Source organism: Hippocampus bargibanti, linkage group LG01 (genome assembly GCF_051943395.1).
Source record: "Hippocampus bargibanti isolate YZ-2025 linkage group LG01, ASM5194339v1, whole genome shotgun sequence".
Classification (NCBI taxonomy): Eukaryota; Metazoa; Chordata; class Actinopteri; order Syngnathiformes; family Syngnathidae; genus Hippocampus; species Hippocampus bargibanti.
The window spans coordinates 22,652,814-22,671,940 of NC_142734.1; the positions used below are offsets into that span (position 1 = coordinate 22,652,814).

General features: G+C 44.2%; 1 protein-coding gene across 2 annotated transcripts in view; it reads right to left on the bottom strand.

Annotated features, from left to right (window-relative positions):
* Window positions 1-5,761, bottom strand: part of drc7 (dynein regulatory complex subunit 7) — a 75,602-nt gene extending 69,841 nt beyond the window's left edge. Inside the window, exon 1 of one of the 2 annotated variants that reach the window (XM_089004026.1) lies at window positions 5,561-5,761. The gene's annotated coding sequence lies outside the window, so the exon portion shown is untranslated. The remainder of the gene's footprint in view (window positions 1-5,560) is intronic. The other variant, XM_089004018.1, reaches the window with a different exon arrangement.
* Between the last annotated feature and the right edge of the window lie 13,366 nt (window positions 5,762-19,127).

A 19,127-nucleotide genomic window follows, 5' to 3' on the forward strand; every position in this document is an offset into this window, starting at 1 on the left:
TTTTGAAAGGTGCTTAGAAATCAAATGTATTATTATTATTATTATTATTATTATTATTATTATTATTATGCTGGGTCCGAGAGCACAGTAATTTCATCTGTGCTGTATGTCATACATATCAGCATATTTGAAAATAAAGCTGACTTATTATTAGTAATAATAGTACTAGTAGTAGTAGTATCTAGCTAGCTGGCTATATATTAGCTATCTAGCTAGCTTTCTATCTATTTGAGTTACTTCCTTGTTGAGTGAATGCCGGCACGTATGTCTGCCGCTGCTCCCCCACGGAAAAACTTCATCCTGTTACTGTAAAGTGACCTTGAGAGTTTTGAAAGGCGCTTAGAAATCCAATGTATTATTATTATTATTATTATTATTATTAGTAGTAGTACTAGTAGGTAGTACTATATAGCTAGCTGGCGAGCCGGCTATCTATTAGCTAGCTAGAGTCTATCTATTTGTGTTACTTCTGGGTTGAGTGAATGTTGGCATGTATGGCTGCCGGTGCTCCCCCACAGAAAAACTTTATCCTGTTACTGTAAAGTGACTTTGACAGTTTTGAAAGGCGCTTAGAAATCAAATGTATTATTATTATTATTATTATTATTATTATTATTAATCTATTAGCTAGCTATGAGCTAGCCGGCACGATTTCTATCTATTTGAGTTATTCTGGGTTGAGTGAACGCTGGCGCGTGTGGCTGCTGCTGCTCACCCACAGAAAAACTGATCCTGATTATTATTCTCATCTCATCTCATTTTCCGTACCGGTTATTCCTCATTAGGGTCGCGGGAGTGCTGGAGCCTATCTCAGCTGTCTTCGGGCAAGAGGCGGGGGACACCCTGAATTGGTTGCCAGCCAATCGCAGGGCACACAAAGACATACAACAGTCACACTCACACCTAGGGACAATTTGGAGTGGTCAATCTGCCTGCCATGCATGTTTTTGGAGTGTGGGAGGAAACCGGAGGACCCGGAGAAAACCCACGCGGGTCCGGGGAGAACATGCAAATTCCACACAGGGAGGCCGGACGGGGACGCGAACCGGCGACCTCTGCACCTGATTATTATTATTATTATTATTATTATTATTAATCTATTAGCTAACTATGAGCTAGCCGGCACGACTTCTATCTATTTGATTTATTCTGGGTCGAATGAACGCTGGCGCGTGTGGCTGCTGCTGCTCACCCACAGAAAAACTGATCCTGATTATTATTATTATTATTATTATTATTATTATTATTAATAATAATAATAATAATAGTACTAGTAGGTAGTGGTATATAGCTAGCTGGCTAGCTGGCTATGTATTAGCTATCTATTTGAGGTATTTCCGGGTTGTGGCGACCACTGCTCACCTACAGAAAAAACAAACCTGTGACTGTGAATCAAACCTCTGAATCCTATACCGGATCAGTCGAGGCCCGGCCGCCATTGGTACTGTTGACCTTCAGGGTGCCAGTGGAAAATGGACTACTGTTGGTCGAAGAAGGAGAGGAGGGAGGTGTGCCCGGAGGAAAAGAGAGCGATGGAACGCCAAGAGTATAGAACTAAGAGTAGGAACTTTGAATGTAGGAACAATGACAGGTAAAGGTAGACAGCTGGTTGACATGGAAGGTAGACATACTGTGTGTCCAGGAGACCAGGTGGAAAGGGAGCAAGGCTAGAAGGCTAGGGTCAGGGTTTAAGTTGTTCTATCATGGTGAAGACAGAAAGAGAAATGGAGTTGGGGTTATCTTAAAAGAGGAGTTTGTTAGGAATGTCTTAGAAGTAAAAAGGGTATCAGATAGAATGATGAGTCTGAAGCTAGAAATTGAAGGTGTGATGTTCAATGTTGTTTGTGGGTATGCCTCACAAGTAGGATGTGAGCTGGCGGAGGAGGAATTTTGGTTGGACTTTGATGAAGTCATACAGAACATCCCGAGAAGTGAGAGGGTTGTAATTGGTGGAGACTTCAATGGACGTGTTGGCGCAGGAAACAAAGATGATGAGGAGGTGATGGGTAGGTTTGGACTCCAGATGAGCAACGCTGAAGGACAGATGGTGGTTGACTTTGCTAAGAGAATGCAAATGGCTATTGTGAATACTTTCTTTCAGAAGAGACAGGAACATAGGGTGACCTGTAAGAGTGGAGGCAGAAGTACCAGGTAGACTACATTTTGTGTCAACGGCGCCATCTAAAGGAAATCAGTGACTGCAAAGTAGTGGTTGGTGAGAGTGTAGCCAGACAGTATAGGCTAGTGGTGTGTAGGATGACGCTGGCAGTGAGGATGAAGAAACCAAAGGCTGAAGTGAGGACAAAATGTTGGAAGTTGAAAAAGGAGTGTTGCATGCCATTTAGGAAGGAGGTAAGACAAGCACTGGGTGGGCAAGTGGTCCTTCCAGATACTGGCAAACTACAGCAAACATAATCAGAGACACAGTTCGGAAAGTACTTGGTGTATCGAGTGGAAGAAAGGTAGATAAGGAGACTTGGTGGTGGAATGGGGAGGTGCAGGAGTGTATACAGGGGGGGGAAAGGCACTTGGGCCTGATGATTTACCAATCGAGGTATGGAAGTGTCTTGGAGAGGTGGCGGTGGTGTTCCTGACTGGGTTATTCAACAAGATCTTAGATGGTGAACAGATGCCTGAAGAATGGAGACAAAGTGTACTTGTGCCCAGAACAAAGGAGATGTGCAGAGTTGTACTAATTACAGAGGAATAAAGTTGATGAGCCATACAATGAAACTCTGGGAAAGAGTAGTTGAAGCTAGACTAAGAGCAGAAGTGAACATTTGTGAGCAGCAGTATGGCTTTATGCCAAAAAAAAAGAGTACGACAGATGCAATGTTTGCCTTAAGAATGCTGATAGAGAAGTACAGAGAAGGTCAGAAAGAATTGCATTGTGTCTTTGTAGATCTGGAGAAAGCGTATGACAGGGTGCCCAGAGAAAAGCTGTGGCATTGCATGAGGAAGTCTGGAGTGACGGAAAAGTATGTTAGAGCGGTACAAGACATGTATTATGACTGTAAGACAGTTGTGAGGTGTGCTGTCGGTATGACTGAGGAATTCAAGGTGGAGGTGGGACTCCACCAGGGATCAGCTGTGAGCCCCTTCTTGTTTGCTATGGTGATGGACAGGTTAACAGACAGTATTAGACAAGAATCTCCTTGGACAATGATGTTTGCAGATGACATTGTGATCTGTAGCGAGAACAGGGAACAGGTGGCGGAGAAACTAAAGCTGTGGAGATATGCCCTGGAAAGGAGAGGAATGAAGATCAGTCGCAGCAAGATGGAATATATGTGTGTGAATGAGAGGGATCCAAGTGCAAGAGTGATGCTACAGGGAGAAAAGATAAAGAAGGTGGAGGATTTTAAGTACTTGGGGTCAACTGTCCAGAGCAATGGAGAGTGTGGAAAAGAGGTGAAGAAGCGTGTCCAGGCAGGCCGGAGCGGCTGGAGAAAAATATCAGGTGTGATGTGTGATAGAAGGGTTTCAGCTAGGATGAAAGGAAAAGTGTATAAAACCGTGGTGAGACCAGCCATGATGTTTGGACTGGAGACAGTGCCACTGAAGAAAAGACAGGAAGCAGAGCTGGAGGTAGCAGAGCTGAGATGTTGAGGTTTTCTTTGGGAGTGACCAGGTTGGATAGGATCAGGAATGAGTACATTAAAGGGACAACTCATATTAAAGGCTTTGGAGAGAAAGTCAGAGAGGCCAGACTGAGATGTTTTGGACATGTCCTGAGGAGAGAGAACGACGATATCGGGAGAAGGATGCTGAATCTTGAACTGCCAGGCAGGAGACCGAGAGGAAGACCGAAGATGAGGTTTATGGATGTGGTTAAAGAGGACATGAAGGTAGCTGGTGTGAGAGAAGAGGATGCACAAAACCGGGATAGATGGAGGACATTGATTCGCTGTGGCCACCCCTGAGGGGAAAAGCCGAAAGGAAAAGAGGAGAAGATTTACAGGTAGACTACTTGTCTTTCTTGATGTAACGCAGCATCGATTCATTGACGTTGTAATGGCATGCAACAGCGGCGTCACTTTGGCCTTCCCTCAGTTTGTCAAATAATTTGACTTTTTCACTCACTGTCATCATTTGGCTGGATGATTTTGAAGGCACGGGGGGTTCAGTAGCCATTGTCGGGGGCGCGGGTGCGTATTAAGTACGAACGAAAATACGAGAAGAACTGCAGTACGTCACCTGAACTTAGGCAATGCGATTACAGGAGGCACCAAAACAAATGAAGAAACAAAAAGGCGAGTTGACGGCGCGGCATCACATGAATGGAAACAGAGTCAAGACAATTCACGTACAGGAAGCAAAGTGATGAAAATTTGGTTGAAATTGATCGTCGACGCATTATCAGGTGTAGCCAAATAAAACGAATATTTTGGTGACTGAACTCATGTGCATTTACAGAACAGTCATGCCTCAAACATTTTGTCGTGTAGTGACTTTCATTCCCATTTGCAGCCCTTTTTTAGGTTCGAAAAAAAACCGCGATGCATCGAGTAGGTACGCTTCAGTGAGCTATATTCCACCGCGATTGTTTCTGTCCAGTGAAGCGAGCGCACTCCGTACTCGCAGTGGTATATCATTGCATGTTTGTGAAGTGCGTCATGGTTTTGGTGGGATTTTCCGAGCTATGCATCTTATGATTACATATTAAGCATGTTTCCTTCCATGCTGGTTCTTGAAATGTCCCAATACGACAATGAGAAACGGGAAAAAAAAAATATTGAAGTTTACGCTCTTTTTGCTAAAACTACAGTTTATAAAGGTGAGTAAGTTGTATTTTTATAGCTCATAGAAGTGGTAGAATATATCTTTTTCACCATAACTGCCAAGTTTCAAGCAAAAACAAGCTTTAGCACATATATTTCTAGAGCTTGCAATTTTCTTTCCTAGTATTCAGTGACAGCCATTTTTGATTTCTGACGAAAATCTGCCTGTATTTAATCATTGAAATATCAGTTAATTATTTTGAACCGCTTTTTGTGTTTTCTGTTCTTGTTTAGAATTTCAAAAGCTTTCCAATGGTACCTTACTCGTTAAGATCTGCCAAAAATTAGTTTAAACTGTAATAAAGAAGTCGGTCACAGATTTTCATTGTTTTAACTGTGTAGTTACAGGCAGAAAATCCCGTCATGTTTTGAAAATTAAAATTTCCATTATATCCAGGAATGTAGGAACAATCCGTGGGGCCACAGGCAGTGGTCCTCTGCTCCCTCCAACCTGAGAGTAGGGGCCTATCATAGCTGTGTCCGGCGCCGCCATGATACGACCAGTCAGACTTTAGTTCGCTGACGAAGCCTCTTGGATAGGAGGCGAAACGTCCGAAACCTTCAAATTTGTACAGATGACGGCTGAAGAAACCTTCTCATCGATCCCTACATCAAGGGTCGCGCTGTTCGAACCGAGAAGTAGCAAGGGATTACTCCAATTTGTTTGACGGTGATATGACTGGCTGTCAGAACTTTAGAACGCACGACTTTGCCCAGCCAAAACATACAAATATCTATAAGATTACACAAGATACCATTTCAAATGTTCTAAAACATACCGTGGTGTCTTGAGCTTCGTTAGCTTCGCTGCTTTCAATGAACTTTTTCTGTTGTCATCTTGTCGCCAAGGAGACCAGCGTGGTGTCGAACCCGAAACATTTGCAACACTTTGGCAAATTTGGAGTTGTCGGTCCAGTCACACAATAACTAAGCATCATTCAAACACGAATCATGCTTACGTCTAATGACAGCGATGATCTTGAATCGGATTTTTTTGAAACACCTGAGCGTCATCGGAGCGACGAACATGACGTCGTTCCCGAACGAGGACCGTCAACAAATAGCAACGTGCGACAAGGAAACCAAGTCGTCCAAGTAATAATAATAATAGTAATAATAATAATAATAATAATAATAATAATAATAATAATAATAATAATAATAATAATAATAATAATAATAATGTGGGTGAGCAGCGGCAGCCACACGCGCCAGTGTCCCTCAACCAACGAAGTAACTCAAATAGCTAGAAAGCGAGCTAGCTAGCTAATAGCTAGCTTTATCGATAGCTAATAGATAGCTAGATAGCTAGCTAGATAGCCAGAAGCTCCTCATAATTCATCAGACTGTTTCATCAATAATAACCAGTGACGTGCAGTCAGGGGAGGCAGGTGAGGCCATGCCTCACCTGTCATCATGGAAATATCAAATGACAATATAAATTAAACAATTATATTTATTTAGTGATTTGTACTTTAATGAAACAAAAATAAAATACTTTTTGGGAATGAAAGTCACTACACGACAAAATGTTTGAGGCATGACTGTTCTGTAAATGCACATGAGTTCAGTCACCAAAATATTCGTTTTATTTGGCTACACCTGATAATGCGTCGACGATCAATTTCAACCAAATTTTCATCACTTTGCTTCCTGTACGTGAATTGTCTTGACTCTGTTTCCATTCATGTGATGCTGCGCCGTCAACTCGCCTTTTTGTTTTTTCATTTGTTTTGGTTCCTCCTGTAATGGCATTGCCTTAGTTCAGGTGACGTACTGCAGTTCTTCTCGTATTTTCCTTCGTACTTAATACCCTCCCCCCGCCCCCGACAATGGCTACTGAACCTCCCGTGCCTTCAAAATCATCTAGCCAAATGATGACAGTGAGTGAAAAAGTCAAATTATTTGACAAACTGAGGGAAGGCCAAAGTGACGCTGCTGTTGCATGCCATTACAACGACAATGAATCGATGCTGCGTTACATCAAGAAAGACAAGTAGTCTACCTGTAGTGTACCTGTTCTCTTCTTTTCCTTTCGGCTTTTCCCCTCAGAGGTGGCCACAGCGAGTCAATGCCCTCCATCTATCCCGGTTTTGTGCATCCTCTTCTCTCACACCAGCTACCTTCATGTCCTCTTTGACCACATCCATAAACCTCATCTTCGGTCTTCCGCTCGGTCTCTTGCCTGGCAGTTCAAGACTCAGCATCCTTCTCCCGATATAGTCACTGTCTCTCCTCTGGACATGTCCAAACCATCTCAGTCTGGCCTCTCTGACTTTCTCTCCAAAGCCTCTAATATGAATTGTCCCTCTAATGTACTCATTCATGATCCTATCCAAGCTGATCACTCCCAAAGAAAACCTCAATATCTTCAGCTCTGCTACCTCCAGCTCTGCTTCCTGTCTTTTCTTCAGTGGCACTGTCTCCAGTCCAAACATCATGGCTGGTCTCACCGCGGTTTTATACACTTTTCCTTTCATCCTAGCTGAAACCCTTCTATCACACATCACACCTGACATTTTTCTCCAGCTGCACTACAGTGTTTATTTTATTTTATTTTATTTAGATCAAAACTGTGCATAGGTGAGGCACTCACACACAGTTCTCCTGCCTCATGATGGGGGGCGCTGGTGATTACAGAGATTCTTCTTGCGCCTCCTCGGCTGCAGAATAATAGAATTAGTGACAGCAAGCTACAGTAAACAGTTAGCAAGTTAAGTCTAACCATCCAGTCATTTTTTCGTGTTGCTTGGCCTTATTTTCAGAATGGAGGATTACATATCTAAATTGAAAGAAATAGAGAGAGTTTCAAAACTGAAGAAAGATAAGGAAGGCTTCTACAAAGAAGGTATTGATGCCTTTCTTCAGAAGGAGCGGCCCATAGACTTCACTTATAAGTAAAGATAATATTTTTTTTTTTTTTTTTTTTTATGCTACAGGTTATATAAAGAATGCTGACATGACATTTTAAACAAAACACATTAACTCTTGCCAATCAAATGGTGAATAAGCTACTCTGTAGAGTTCATATGTTTGAAAATCTGACTGTGATTACGTCAGTGCCTCACCAGCCATGAACCTCACCGCATGTCACTGATAATAACCGACATATCAGCTCATGTACATTTTGCTGGTTGGAGGCCAACCCTCATGTTGGATATTTCCGGTTTGAGTACGCTGGTGTGTGGTGCTGCTGCTGCTGCTCTCCGGCAAAACCTTCAATTTTCTGCCACCATCGGATTACATCGATCTCATCCCGTATTATTTTTTGAACCTTTAATCAGTCATCAATACCGTTTTGATTGCTATTAGCAATCTCTATTGCTATTAGCGATCACTTGTTGCGACATCCTAACTGTGGGCTCCAACCACTCCAACCGCCCATTCAATCCTTTCACGTGTTGAACGATGGCTCCACTATCCTGCCACAGAATCGCTCTGCTCCCGCTGGACGAGCCTTCCACCGTTGTCGACTCACCGTGGGTCGATGACCGGGTGGGTCATCGACCCACGGAAGGACGGCTCAAATAGTCAGCGGCCGATCTCCTTGCTATCCCCTCAAAATGGACAAGCTCCCCGCTGATCCTCCACTTTGCTGACTTCACCCATCATCCCCTGCGGGAATACATCCAGCGTGGGTCTCGTCAGAGATTCCCACTCGGAGGGCTTCACCTCCCTTCTGTCAACCCACTGCCAGCATCACAGGAATAACCGCCGATCCGTGGATCACAGCGGGCTAGCTGGCCTTGCTAGGCTGGCTAATTTTCCCAACTGCTGTCATCTTCAGCCTTACTGTCATCCACTCGCTTACTGGAAAGGGTGAACTAATCCAGGACATCCTCAAGGCCCGTAAACTTGACTTTCTTTGCCTAAATGAAACGTGGCAAGCTGCTGACTTTTCGCAACTAAATGACTCTACTCCACCGGATTTGTGTATATTCCCAAACCTCGCCATTCTAGCCGTGGAGGTGGTCTAGCTATTTTTTATCATGACATTTGGAAGGTCGTCCCAGTCTCGCTCCTTGAAATGTGTTCATTTACAGGCTAACCGATGTCACCTTTTTGTTTTTTAACTGACATCAGAAAAACATTTTATAGCATCTAAAATACCCAAAACACACAGTATATTTTTAGTCCAACTCCAATAAACACTGAAGCACAGAAATCAAGGTCTCTACTGTGCGTTCACTGACACTCATGGCTTCTTTCAGTATGGCTCCAATGTCCACCTGTTCATTATTCTCTTTGATCATTTCTGCAATCACATTGCTTCCTAAGAGAGGACAATTCACACAACTCGTACTGATTAGTATGGGCACTTGTATGTCAGCATGTCCATGGCTTCCACTCCGTATCTGCAACCCCACATTTACCCATCCATCAAAGGGAACCGCTGTGCCATTCGCTGCAAATACCTCAAACGGTTGGCCCGGAAATAGGGATGAAAGTGGCTGAATGGTTACATTGGGCAGTGCTTCCTCTACCCACGCCCTACTCACCACGGTCACTTGAGACCCTGAGTCAAGCAGCATTTGGAGTGGGACCCCATTGAGTGCACATGAGACCATACATCGCTTGCCAATTAGTTGTGCTACATGTTTTTTTTATGTTGACTGACACTGCGTCGTCAGACTTATGGATGTTACTGGTTCAACCAAGTTGATTTGTACTGGAGGCTTATCATTGGCATTGATCACTGGAAGCCTCACTCCAGTGACCTTTCCCCGTTTCCCAGTGCCTTTCTTCGCAGACAGCCCACAGCTCTATGTCCTTCCTGACCACAAATGAAACAGTGAGGGCAGCTCTTAATGTTCTTCCGCACACAGGCCTGACACCTGCCCCTCGTCTCATTCATTGGTTTCTGGGGTCGCGTCGAGGTACCCCAGGTAGGTTCCCACATGCCAACAGTTGTCTCACCAAAGGCTGGGGAGCCAAGTCGGACAGTGCTTCTACCAGCATTTCATAAGCTGGGGAAGAGGGTGGGACCTCCTTCTTTTGGAACCCAGTCAGGAGGGTCAGTGGAAGCCGTATCGTCGATCGTATCGTCGGACATATCGTCAGACAAGGGCACGAACCAAGGGGGTGTACCCTCTATGGGAGGGGTGCTCATTACGTCGATCGCGATCTACTGGTCGATCGCCGAGGTAGTACTGGTCGATCGCAGCGTGACAGTAAAAAAACATTTGTCAGCCTATCAAACGTCCCGTCACTTGATTGACATACAGGGCAACCATTCAGATGACAACTGAATTTTTACCTTTAGGTCGCCATGCATGCGTAAACAACGGCGCTAAACGCAGCAAAATTTACAAGTCAGCGAATTACCTCAGATTTTAAGCCCTTGCTAAAACATATGGTGATAAAAATGAGTGAGAAAGCGGGATCAAGTAAGGGGCCAAAACATGTTACTTTCATACGGAATGGGAAAATGTGGAGTGCCATTTTCGGACTGTGCATGGAAAATACGACATTGACTTCACGCCGAAAAGCCAGCTGAGAAAGAGAACGGCGGATGAACAAAAATTCCAGTTGTCCGGACAGCAGTCATTTTTCACTCAACATACTTCAAAAGCGAAAGTCGCCACCAAAGCATCTTTCCGGGTGAGTCACTCCATCGTTAAAAACAATAAGTCCTTCCAAGACGGAGGGATGGTAAAAGAAGCATTCGTTGAAGCAGCTGACTCCTTGTTCAGAGACTTGGACAGTCCTGTAACTTACTCACACAGGAAAAGTACCCCAACTTGAGGAAATGTGCCACCTCCTTGACTGCATTATTCGGCTCCACTTATTTATGTGAGTCATTAAGTACAAATACCGTTCCACCATGAATGATGAACATTTGGAAATATGCTTGAGGCTGGCTGTCAGCAGCTAATGTCCGGACTATGCATCCCTGGCTGATTCAATTCAGTGCAAGTCATCAAAGTAAACTCAGGTAATTACAAAAAATGTTACGTTATTTATTATGTTATGTATATGTAGTTATTATGTGTGTTGTGCAATATTGGCTTATTCAGTTATGCAAGATACATCAACATACATTGTACATACAAAGAATCCTTAAAACATTTGAAAATAATTATGTTTTGCATTTTTGTCGTGGGTAGTTTTTGTAAGTAGCTCGTATGCTGAAAAAGTGTGAGCACCCCTGCTCTATGGCAACCTTGCTCCCCGATCCGTCCTTCCCTCGTCATCGGACACATCCTTCTCCTTATACCCTGTCCTAACCCTTACCTCTACCTGCGCAGGGAGCTGCCACACAGGGTACCGTGGTACAACTGTGGGGCTAGCTGCAATGCAGCAGCCACTGTCACTGCGTGTCGACATCTGAAAGGAGCCGTCAGGTAAGCGCCAAGTCATACGGATCAGAGGGTAAATTCTTCCCACTGGGTCGAATTCATCCCTCGGGATCTGAGGGTCACCTTTGGTTATCTGTAACAAAGTACCTTTGCCAGCCAGGTCAGCAAATCCAGGCCACTTCCAAATTGCTGTTGCATCTAGTTGGGCTCTATAAATACGACTCGTGTACAACCCATCTGGCACAAGCCTAATGGTCTAATAATGGTCTTTCCCACGACCCACGCAGAGCGAATCGACGTGGTCCCGCAGAGGGCACATCTTAGCAGGGGGCCACCCTGTAACATACACAAAGTCAATGCAGCCATATTTATTACACCATGTTTAGTGCAACTTTGGGTGTTTCTTGTCATATTGTATCCCCCATAGGGTAGCGTTCGTTTTCCTCAACAAACCCAGTTTGGTTTTTACAATGATGCCGTGGCAACGAAGCCTTACGGCGCATGAAAGGAGTAACTTGTACTCGTACCGTATTATCATTCCGAGGTGAGAGGGTAAAGAAAGCCGCATATGTAAAAAAAACAGGCGATTAGAACCAATTGGTCAATGAAACCTCGCCAAAGGAGTATTGATATAACACCCCATATACTACCCCATATCATCAATTTGGCTGTTCGCAATATCCAAACTTTGGTGCAGCTCCCATAAGGGTTTCTTTGTAATCGAATGACTATGGACATAATGTACAAGGCCAATGCTATCGCTAATGTTCCTGAATCTAAGAATCAGGACTTTTGCTACCGTTATCATTAACACTATCAGCCGCGTTGGTTGATTTAATTGCCATTGACCAGTACAACTATGACTTAACCAAATTAAGAAAAATAGCCAATATTCTAATTCGTTACTCACATCCTTCAAGGCACCCTGTCGTCCGAAGGTGTCATTTGAATTGTTACCGCAAGCCATTGGTTCGTAAGGTTACCTTCCCACCACGGAATGTGCGTAGTGCAAGAGCAGAAACCCGTCTGAGCTTTTACTCGCAGGGCGTTGGTCTTTATATGCGAGGTGGCGCCGCCCCTTTCCTCAGCTCCTCCTTCTCGTCTGGTCGCCCAGTCATTGGAGTCGCCTAGGCACTTGGCCCCGCCTTCTTCAGGAACCGCCCTTTGTCGATTCTTTGCATCCATTTCGACATCTTCCTATGCTGCTTCCTCAGCTGTATTGCTGATCCTCTACTGAATATCAGGTATAAAATAATAGCTATAGCCACAAGTCCCAGTCCCAACAGGAGCCAAAATCCTGCAGTTTGTGCTAGGTGCAATAATCCTTCACCGATGTCTGCAAGGCCTTCTTCTGCCACTTCTACGGCTACTGAGACAGCCACTTTGGCCGTCTGTACTACTGCTATTCCCATTTTCTCGTACTAGACACACTAGTGTATATTGTTGCCATGTCCGCACGTCATCCAATGTTCATAAGGGGAATAACAAGTACCATTGTTATATAGTCTGTGAGGGCCCAGCCAGTCGAATCCTAGGATGTCTTTCCCTTCGCATAGGCTATTTCGAAAGGCGTGACCCTCAACCATTTGTATCAATGCGTTGGTTTGTTTTGGGATTAATTTGGGGTGTCTTTCTGTTAGATTCTAATTCTTTTATCTCTTGCTGGTTCTTAGTTCAACGGAGTTTTACGATGAAAGATCAGCGGGGACCATATATGGTGAACAGAAAATACTACTTTATTCTTGTAAACAATAGGCGAACATGTCTAATCGGAGCGGGGAGCCAAGAGAGAGAGGCCGCCCCTTTCACCTAGTTTTTATCACACAGCAGCGATGACATAGTCTCGACCAGGCCTATCAGCAACGGGAAGGGGTTGGGAGAACATTAGACTGGAAATGAATACTTATTGCATCCTACTTGTTGCATCCCACTGCATCGTACAACAAGGTATCTAATAAGCTACATACATCCATATAGACTAAACTAAACATGAAATGACAGGATGTTTACAGATGTGTATAAAAACACTATCACTTTCTTTCTCTACTCCGTAGTCTTTATCCCAACGGGTACAGTCCAATCTTCCAGGGGGACTCATTCTTATCCAAATTCCTTGGTACTTTATCCAGACTGCTCCTTCAATGCTGGCATATTCTTTGTCTGGATATTAATCGGAGCAATAATCAGTCCAGGCTTGTACTTCGCCACAAGGTCTTCTTGCGAGTTGTATGGTACAAATTTCTGTATGTCAATTTTTGTTACAGGTCATCGACCATGGTCTAGGGTTAGGGTACAATGGGGGTTTGTACGCTGATTTGATGTCTTGCTCTTTGGAATATACTGTTGCGAGGTATTGGTATTTAACCCAATAATTTGCTGATTTCTTCAGACAGACTGATTTCTTCAGCCACAAACAATCTTATCTCATTTCCTGTGAATCCCCACCATGTTCGGCTATAGTCTCTTGTGTATCCTTCGCGCCACGTTTCTAGTTTACCTTTTACTGTTTTGTTCGCCTTCAGGCTGGTGCAATTGTAAATCCAATTGGTCAAGATGGTGCTTTGAATTTCTTCATAAGGGCATCTAGGTGATAGGCCCTTTTGCCATGATTTAAGGCAGGGGTGTCAAAGTCATTTTTTGCCGCGGGCCACATTGTCGTTATGGTTTCCTCTCGAGAGCCGTTATGAATTTGGGGAACCCATTAGGATGTTTAAATCCCTTCAAATATTACATATAGAGCACACAGCAAATTAATGAATAACTCGTTTTTAAATCTGAAGTCAAGAATAATGACTTTTATTGTGGTTGACATCCAAAAATATGACATTTTGGCTCAGATTTTAGCAATCATCATGGAATTTTGGAAGTTTGATTTGCTTTCGCGGGCCGAAAAAAATGATGTGGCGGGCCGGATTTGGCCCGCGGGCCTTGACTTTGACACCTGTGATTTAAGGCTTTGTAAGTGAAGTTCGTCATATATGCGATTCACGACGCATTGGTCTATCGCATCGAAGTCCCCTTTATGTATTGATTTTAAATCATCCGGTGTCGGCAGACGTTGTGTCCGATAGACCGCTGTCGTTGGTTTTAATTGATATTCTTTGGGCTCTTTTCCCTGAATTTCTTCTGAAGAATATACTTGCAATTGTTTTTCCCATAACCAGGGAATGGTCTCGTTCAGCCACTGTTCATACTCCACAGCTGGACTAAAGCCAAGATTCCATAAGGATTGAGAAGGATGACAGTCTCTGGAATAACATTACACATGGTATGGGTCTGAGCAACTTTTTGCAATATTCCAGTAACAAGGGTTTAAGCTTTTTTTTTCGGGGAACTTGATGATCTTTTCTTTCTTCTAAGTATCTTCTTCGGCGGTGTTGGGGTGGTCATTAATTCTGCGTGTGTAGTCAATTTTATCCCATAAACACTTGTCATTCTTCCTGTATCAATCCTTGCGAACAATTTTGTTGAATTTCTTCTTGGAGCGCTTTCTGTAATGTTTTCTTCAATTTCGAACTGTTGTTCCAGACAGTTGTATGTCAAACAGTTCCAACACGGTTCCTGATAGAGTGTTTTTATAAACATCCGTAAACATCCTGTTATTTTACGTTTAGATTAGTCTATATGGGTATATGTAGCTTATTAGATAACTTGTTGCATCAGTAGGATGCAACAAGTATTCATTTCCAGTCTAATGTTCTCCCAACCCCTTCCCGTTGTTGATAGGCCTGGTCGAGACGATGTCATCGCTGCTGTGTGATAAAAACTAGGTGAAAGAGGTGGCCTCTCTTGGCTCCCCGCTCCGATTATACATGTTCTCCTATTGTTTACAAGAATAAAGTAGTTTTTTCTGTTCACCATTTATGGTCCCCGCTGGTATTTAATCGTAAATCTCCGTCGAACCAGAACCAGGAAGAGATACAAGAATTAGAATCGAACATAAATTGGTGCCAGGAAACCCGTGCCAAGAGTCTCAGGGCTGGACCGAGTGGAGGGGGGGCCTGCTTGCTTGTGACTGTACACGAGAGACAAAGGATTCTTCCCTTTGGCGGTACCTGCTTGTGACTAACCACGAGAGACAAAGGATTCTTCCCTTTGGCGGTACCTGCTTGTGACCGACCACGTGAGACAAAAGATTCTACCCTTTGGCGTGGTGGGCTATCCTTCCTCCTGTCCTGACCGCACCGACGTGTTCGACAAGTTTTAAAGGTGGGTGACGCCAGCATGCAGCGATTTGATTGAATGTATTGTGGGATCCTTTCAGCCAAACGTAATTCTATTCACGGTTAATCTGCACATCTCGGGCTTGTAATCAAATTACATTGGTTAAGGTGGATCATTCTAATTTGAGCCTAGGCGTGAAAAATTTTCGCGTGTGACTAGTTGACACCATTTCGGGTTACTGAGTCTGCTGCCGCACGCCGGCTGACATAACATAAGACCGGAATATTCCAGGGAAAGATTCTTCACTTGGGATGAACATCTGGAATTTATTTCAGTGTGAGGACTGGGAAAAAAATTGAAAAATTTAAACATTTATTAGTTTTGACCCAGGGAATTATGTGTTCTTTTTTGTTCAATTGCAGCTGCAATTGATCATGGATTTTCCGTGATATTAATGCACTCATTTTGGCTTATTTTTGCTGAGTGGTGAGCTAGAAAAGTTTATTTGTGTAACAGACAGTTCTTGAACAAAGGGGGGTCAGGTGTGGAGCCATTTGAGCCGTTTGTGATTTGGTTGCCGCAATGTCTTAAAAAATGAGCTCTGATGATGAGACTGTTGCACGTCCCCGTCAGAGAAAGGACCTCATTGTGGCAGAAAAGCAGCCATTGTTTCAGGCTACAGAGAGCCCCCATGGGAGGCCTGGGGGAGGGGCTGTGTGCTGCCCTGGGAGCAAGGCCTGGGGGGAACGGACGGCTCAGCCTCCTTCCTCCACTTCCCCCTCCTTTGCTGCTCTGAAGGGGAGGGAGGCCAATTGTGTTACCCCGGGGGAGCGAGTAGCCCCCAGGTGGTGACTCCAACTGTTACTTGTGCAGACCAGCAACATGAAGTGCTCATGATCCCTCTGGGGGGATACAGTTATTGCAACCTCACTTTTCAGATCAATTTGCTTGTGGTAGTGATGGTGTTAGCACACGTACCAGAAGCAAAATGAGTCGTTCTGAACAATTGTATCCACTTGAACAATTGCATAATATTACGGTGAATGATGGAAGCGATTGTGAAGTTTTTCCTCTTGTTCAAGTTGCTAACCCAAATGCTATGGGCTCTGATGACAGAACTATTTTCGTGTATAGACCATGGTGTGACAGTGACGTGGCTGAAGCGTGAAAGGATTAGGCGATTTTGTTGAGAATGCAGAATGGACTGAGAGTTTTGAGGAATTGAGTGTTTCTTGTCAGCTAAATGGGCAAGAGACACTGAAGGTTCTCAGGAGATGTCTGGGGCATCATTGGAATCGAGTAAAAGGATGTTATACTGGGAATACCTTTTTCTCCGTGGTATTGAGAATGGTTCCCGAGCCGTTAGTTATGACGTTCATACATGAAAACCGTTTTGGAAATGTATGTACTGATGTTTAAATGTGCAACAGGGGGGAATGATAGAGTGTTTTATACACATCCGTAAACATCCTGTTATTTCATGTTTAGTTTAGTCTATATGGATGTATGTATCTTATTAGATAACTAAATTAGTTGCATCAGTAGGATGCAACAAGTATTCATTTCCAGTCTAATGTTCTCCCAACCCCTTCCCGTTGCTGATAGGCCTGGTCGAGACGATGTCATCGCTGCTGTGTGATAAAAACTAGGTGAAAGAGGCAGCCTCTCTTGGCTCCCCGCTCCGATTATACATGTTCTCCTATTGTTTACAAGAATAAAGTAGTTTTTTCTGTTCACCATTTATGGTCCCCGCTGGTATTTCATCGTAAAGCTCTGTCGAACCAGAACCAGGAAGAGATACAAGAATTAGAACCGAACATTTTCCATTGGGGTCGCTCGTCCGAACGGGTGTGGTTCAAAGGCGTAGCCGGGTTGATGTAGTCCCAGCTTCGGGCCGTTTCTTTCTTGCGTTCCAAATATCCTGCTTTTCCTCTTGTCACAGGCTTGCAGCTGACATTAGAGGACAACTTTGGTCTGTTTTTTCCAATCTTCAGCCAGTTTCTTCTGACTATCTTGGTCGTCAGGTTCATAGGGCAGTATATCCAAAGGATAAGTGCTCCTCTATTATCATACTACTTGGTTGGTTCTATGGTGTGTACAGCGCATCGTTTATCGGTTGCTTGAGGGTATGAGGTATACTTTTTCAGCAAACCAGTCGGGTCCATTTCTGGTTCGTTAGTTGATAGTTGTCTTTTTATCTTGTTTGTGAGGTCCTCAATTCTCTTTTTTAGTTGTATGCCATACTCAATGTCGTTGTCGACAATGTTCCCTCTAAGCTGCGCGCGTGCGCAATCGCGCACAGCTTGCACATACTCAGCGCACAAGAACATCTATGCAGCGCACATTTTGCAATGTAACTCAATGAGTGACAGGTGTCCAGCCAATAATGACAAACAAGTTACGTACGTGACGCAGCCAATCGGAGCAGAACGGTGCGAATGTGCCCTGCCCATATGCGCCGTGATACTGGCGTGAAACTGTTGTGTAGCCACACTGTACTCATTAGTGATGGGAATTCCGGCTATTTTCAGAGAGCCTGTTCTTTTTGCTAGGCTCACTAAAAAGATTCAACTCTTTTGGCTCCCAAACGGCTCCTCAGTTAGGAACCGGCTCTCTTTGTTCACTTCAGAGATCCGGCTCTAAGAACCGGCTCGCTCGCGAACGACACATCACTAGTACACATCTGATGTTGCTCACCGTGGTCCTCAGTGTGCTCAAGGAGCTTGCGTGTCTGCTCAGACACATGAAAAATTAGAGGGAACATTGGTTGTCGGTTATTTCACTTGCGAAGAGAGCATAGTTCCATTTCTCAGCGGCTGAATATTCTTTGACTTTCCAGCATGTCTGTTCGAATATTTCTGTCGTACTATGTTGCAGTTGTACTTGGGCTAAGGGGTCAATTGTTGGTTCTCTTGGTTCGCTTGGTTCGCATCCAATGTATAGTATCAGTGATGCAACACTGAGCCCTAAAGTTAAAATTACTATTAGTACGATGCCCCACCAATTTTAATCGCATGAGGCTAAATGTTCTCTGGGTCGGAACGGTCTCAAGTTTTCATAGATCCGCTCCCATGGGTTTCTTCCATCGCTCTCAGGTTGGCTATAATGTACTTCTGCCTTGGAGAGTGGCGTCTCGTACCGCGACTCTTCTTCTTCTGTTTTAGGTTCAAGGCGAAATTTTTATACGCCGTGTCTACGTTGTATTTTTACTTGCGGGCCTACCTCGTTTCTCAGTTTCTCAGGTATTGTTTCAAGTAGGTACATGGCTCGAGGGTTAATGCTCCGAGCCGGGGCAGCATAAATCTGGCTGAGAGGTGCCATCCTCACATAGCCGTCCTCCGAGTCTCGAAGAGGTGATATTCTCACATAGTCGTCCTCCGAGTCTCGCTCTCTGATTGCTTGCGACGCAAGCTCCATAATGTCTTGGTTCAAATTAGGTCTTTTGGTTGTTGTTGGTGACTCGTCTCTGTTCCTTCGTCTCTTTGTCATCACTCAGCTATCCGCAGCTATTTCAACAACTGGTCGGTTCCAGAGGCGTGATAGCTCCGCCTTAAGAGAGTCATGTGTTTTCTTAGCAGCCTCTCCTAATTCCCTCTCCATTCCGGGTGGACAGTTGAAGTCCTATAGAATAGATCCCGTCATGAGGGATCATCGCCATTGAAATAACAATTTTGACCCAATATCCTTCGGTTAAACCCCAATTTCTGCCGTTGACAGCTGGGCATAACTTCATCCAAGCGACTTTAGCTTTGTATTGCAATTTCTTAGGCGTCGAATCCAACGTAGTTGTACAACGGTACATACAATGCTCTTCCGTTCCGAATTCCCGAGGGGCATCGGGAAGGTCAGTCAGAGAGACATCTTCCCGGGCAAGCACATAACT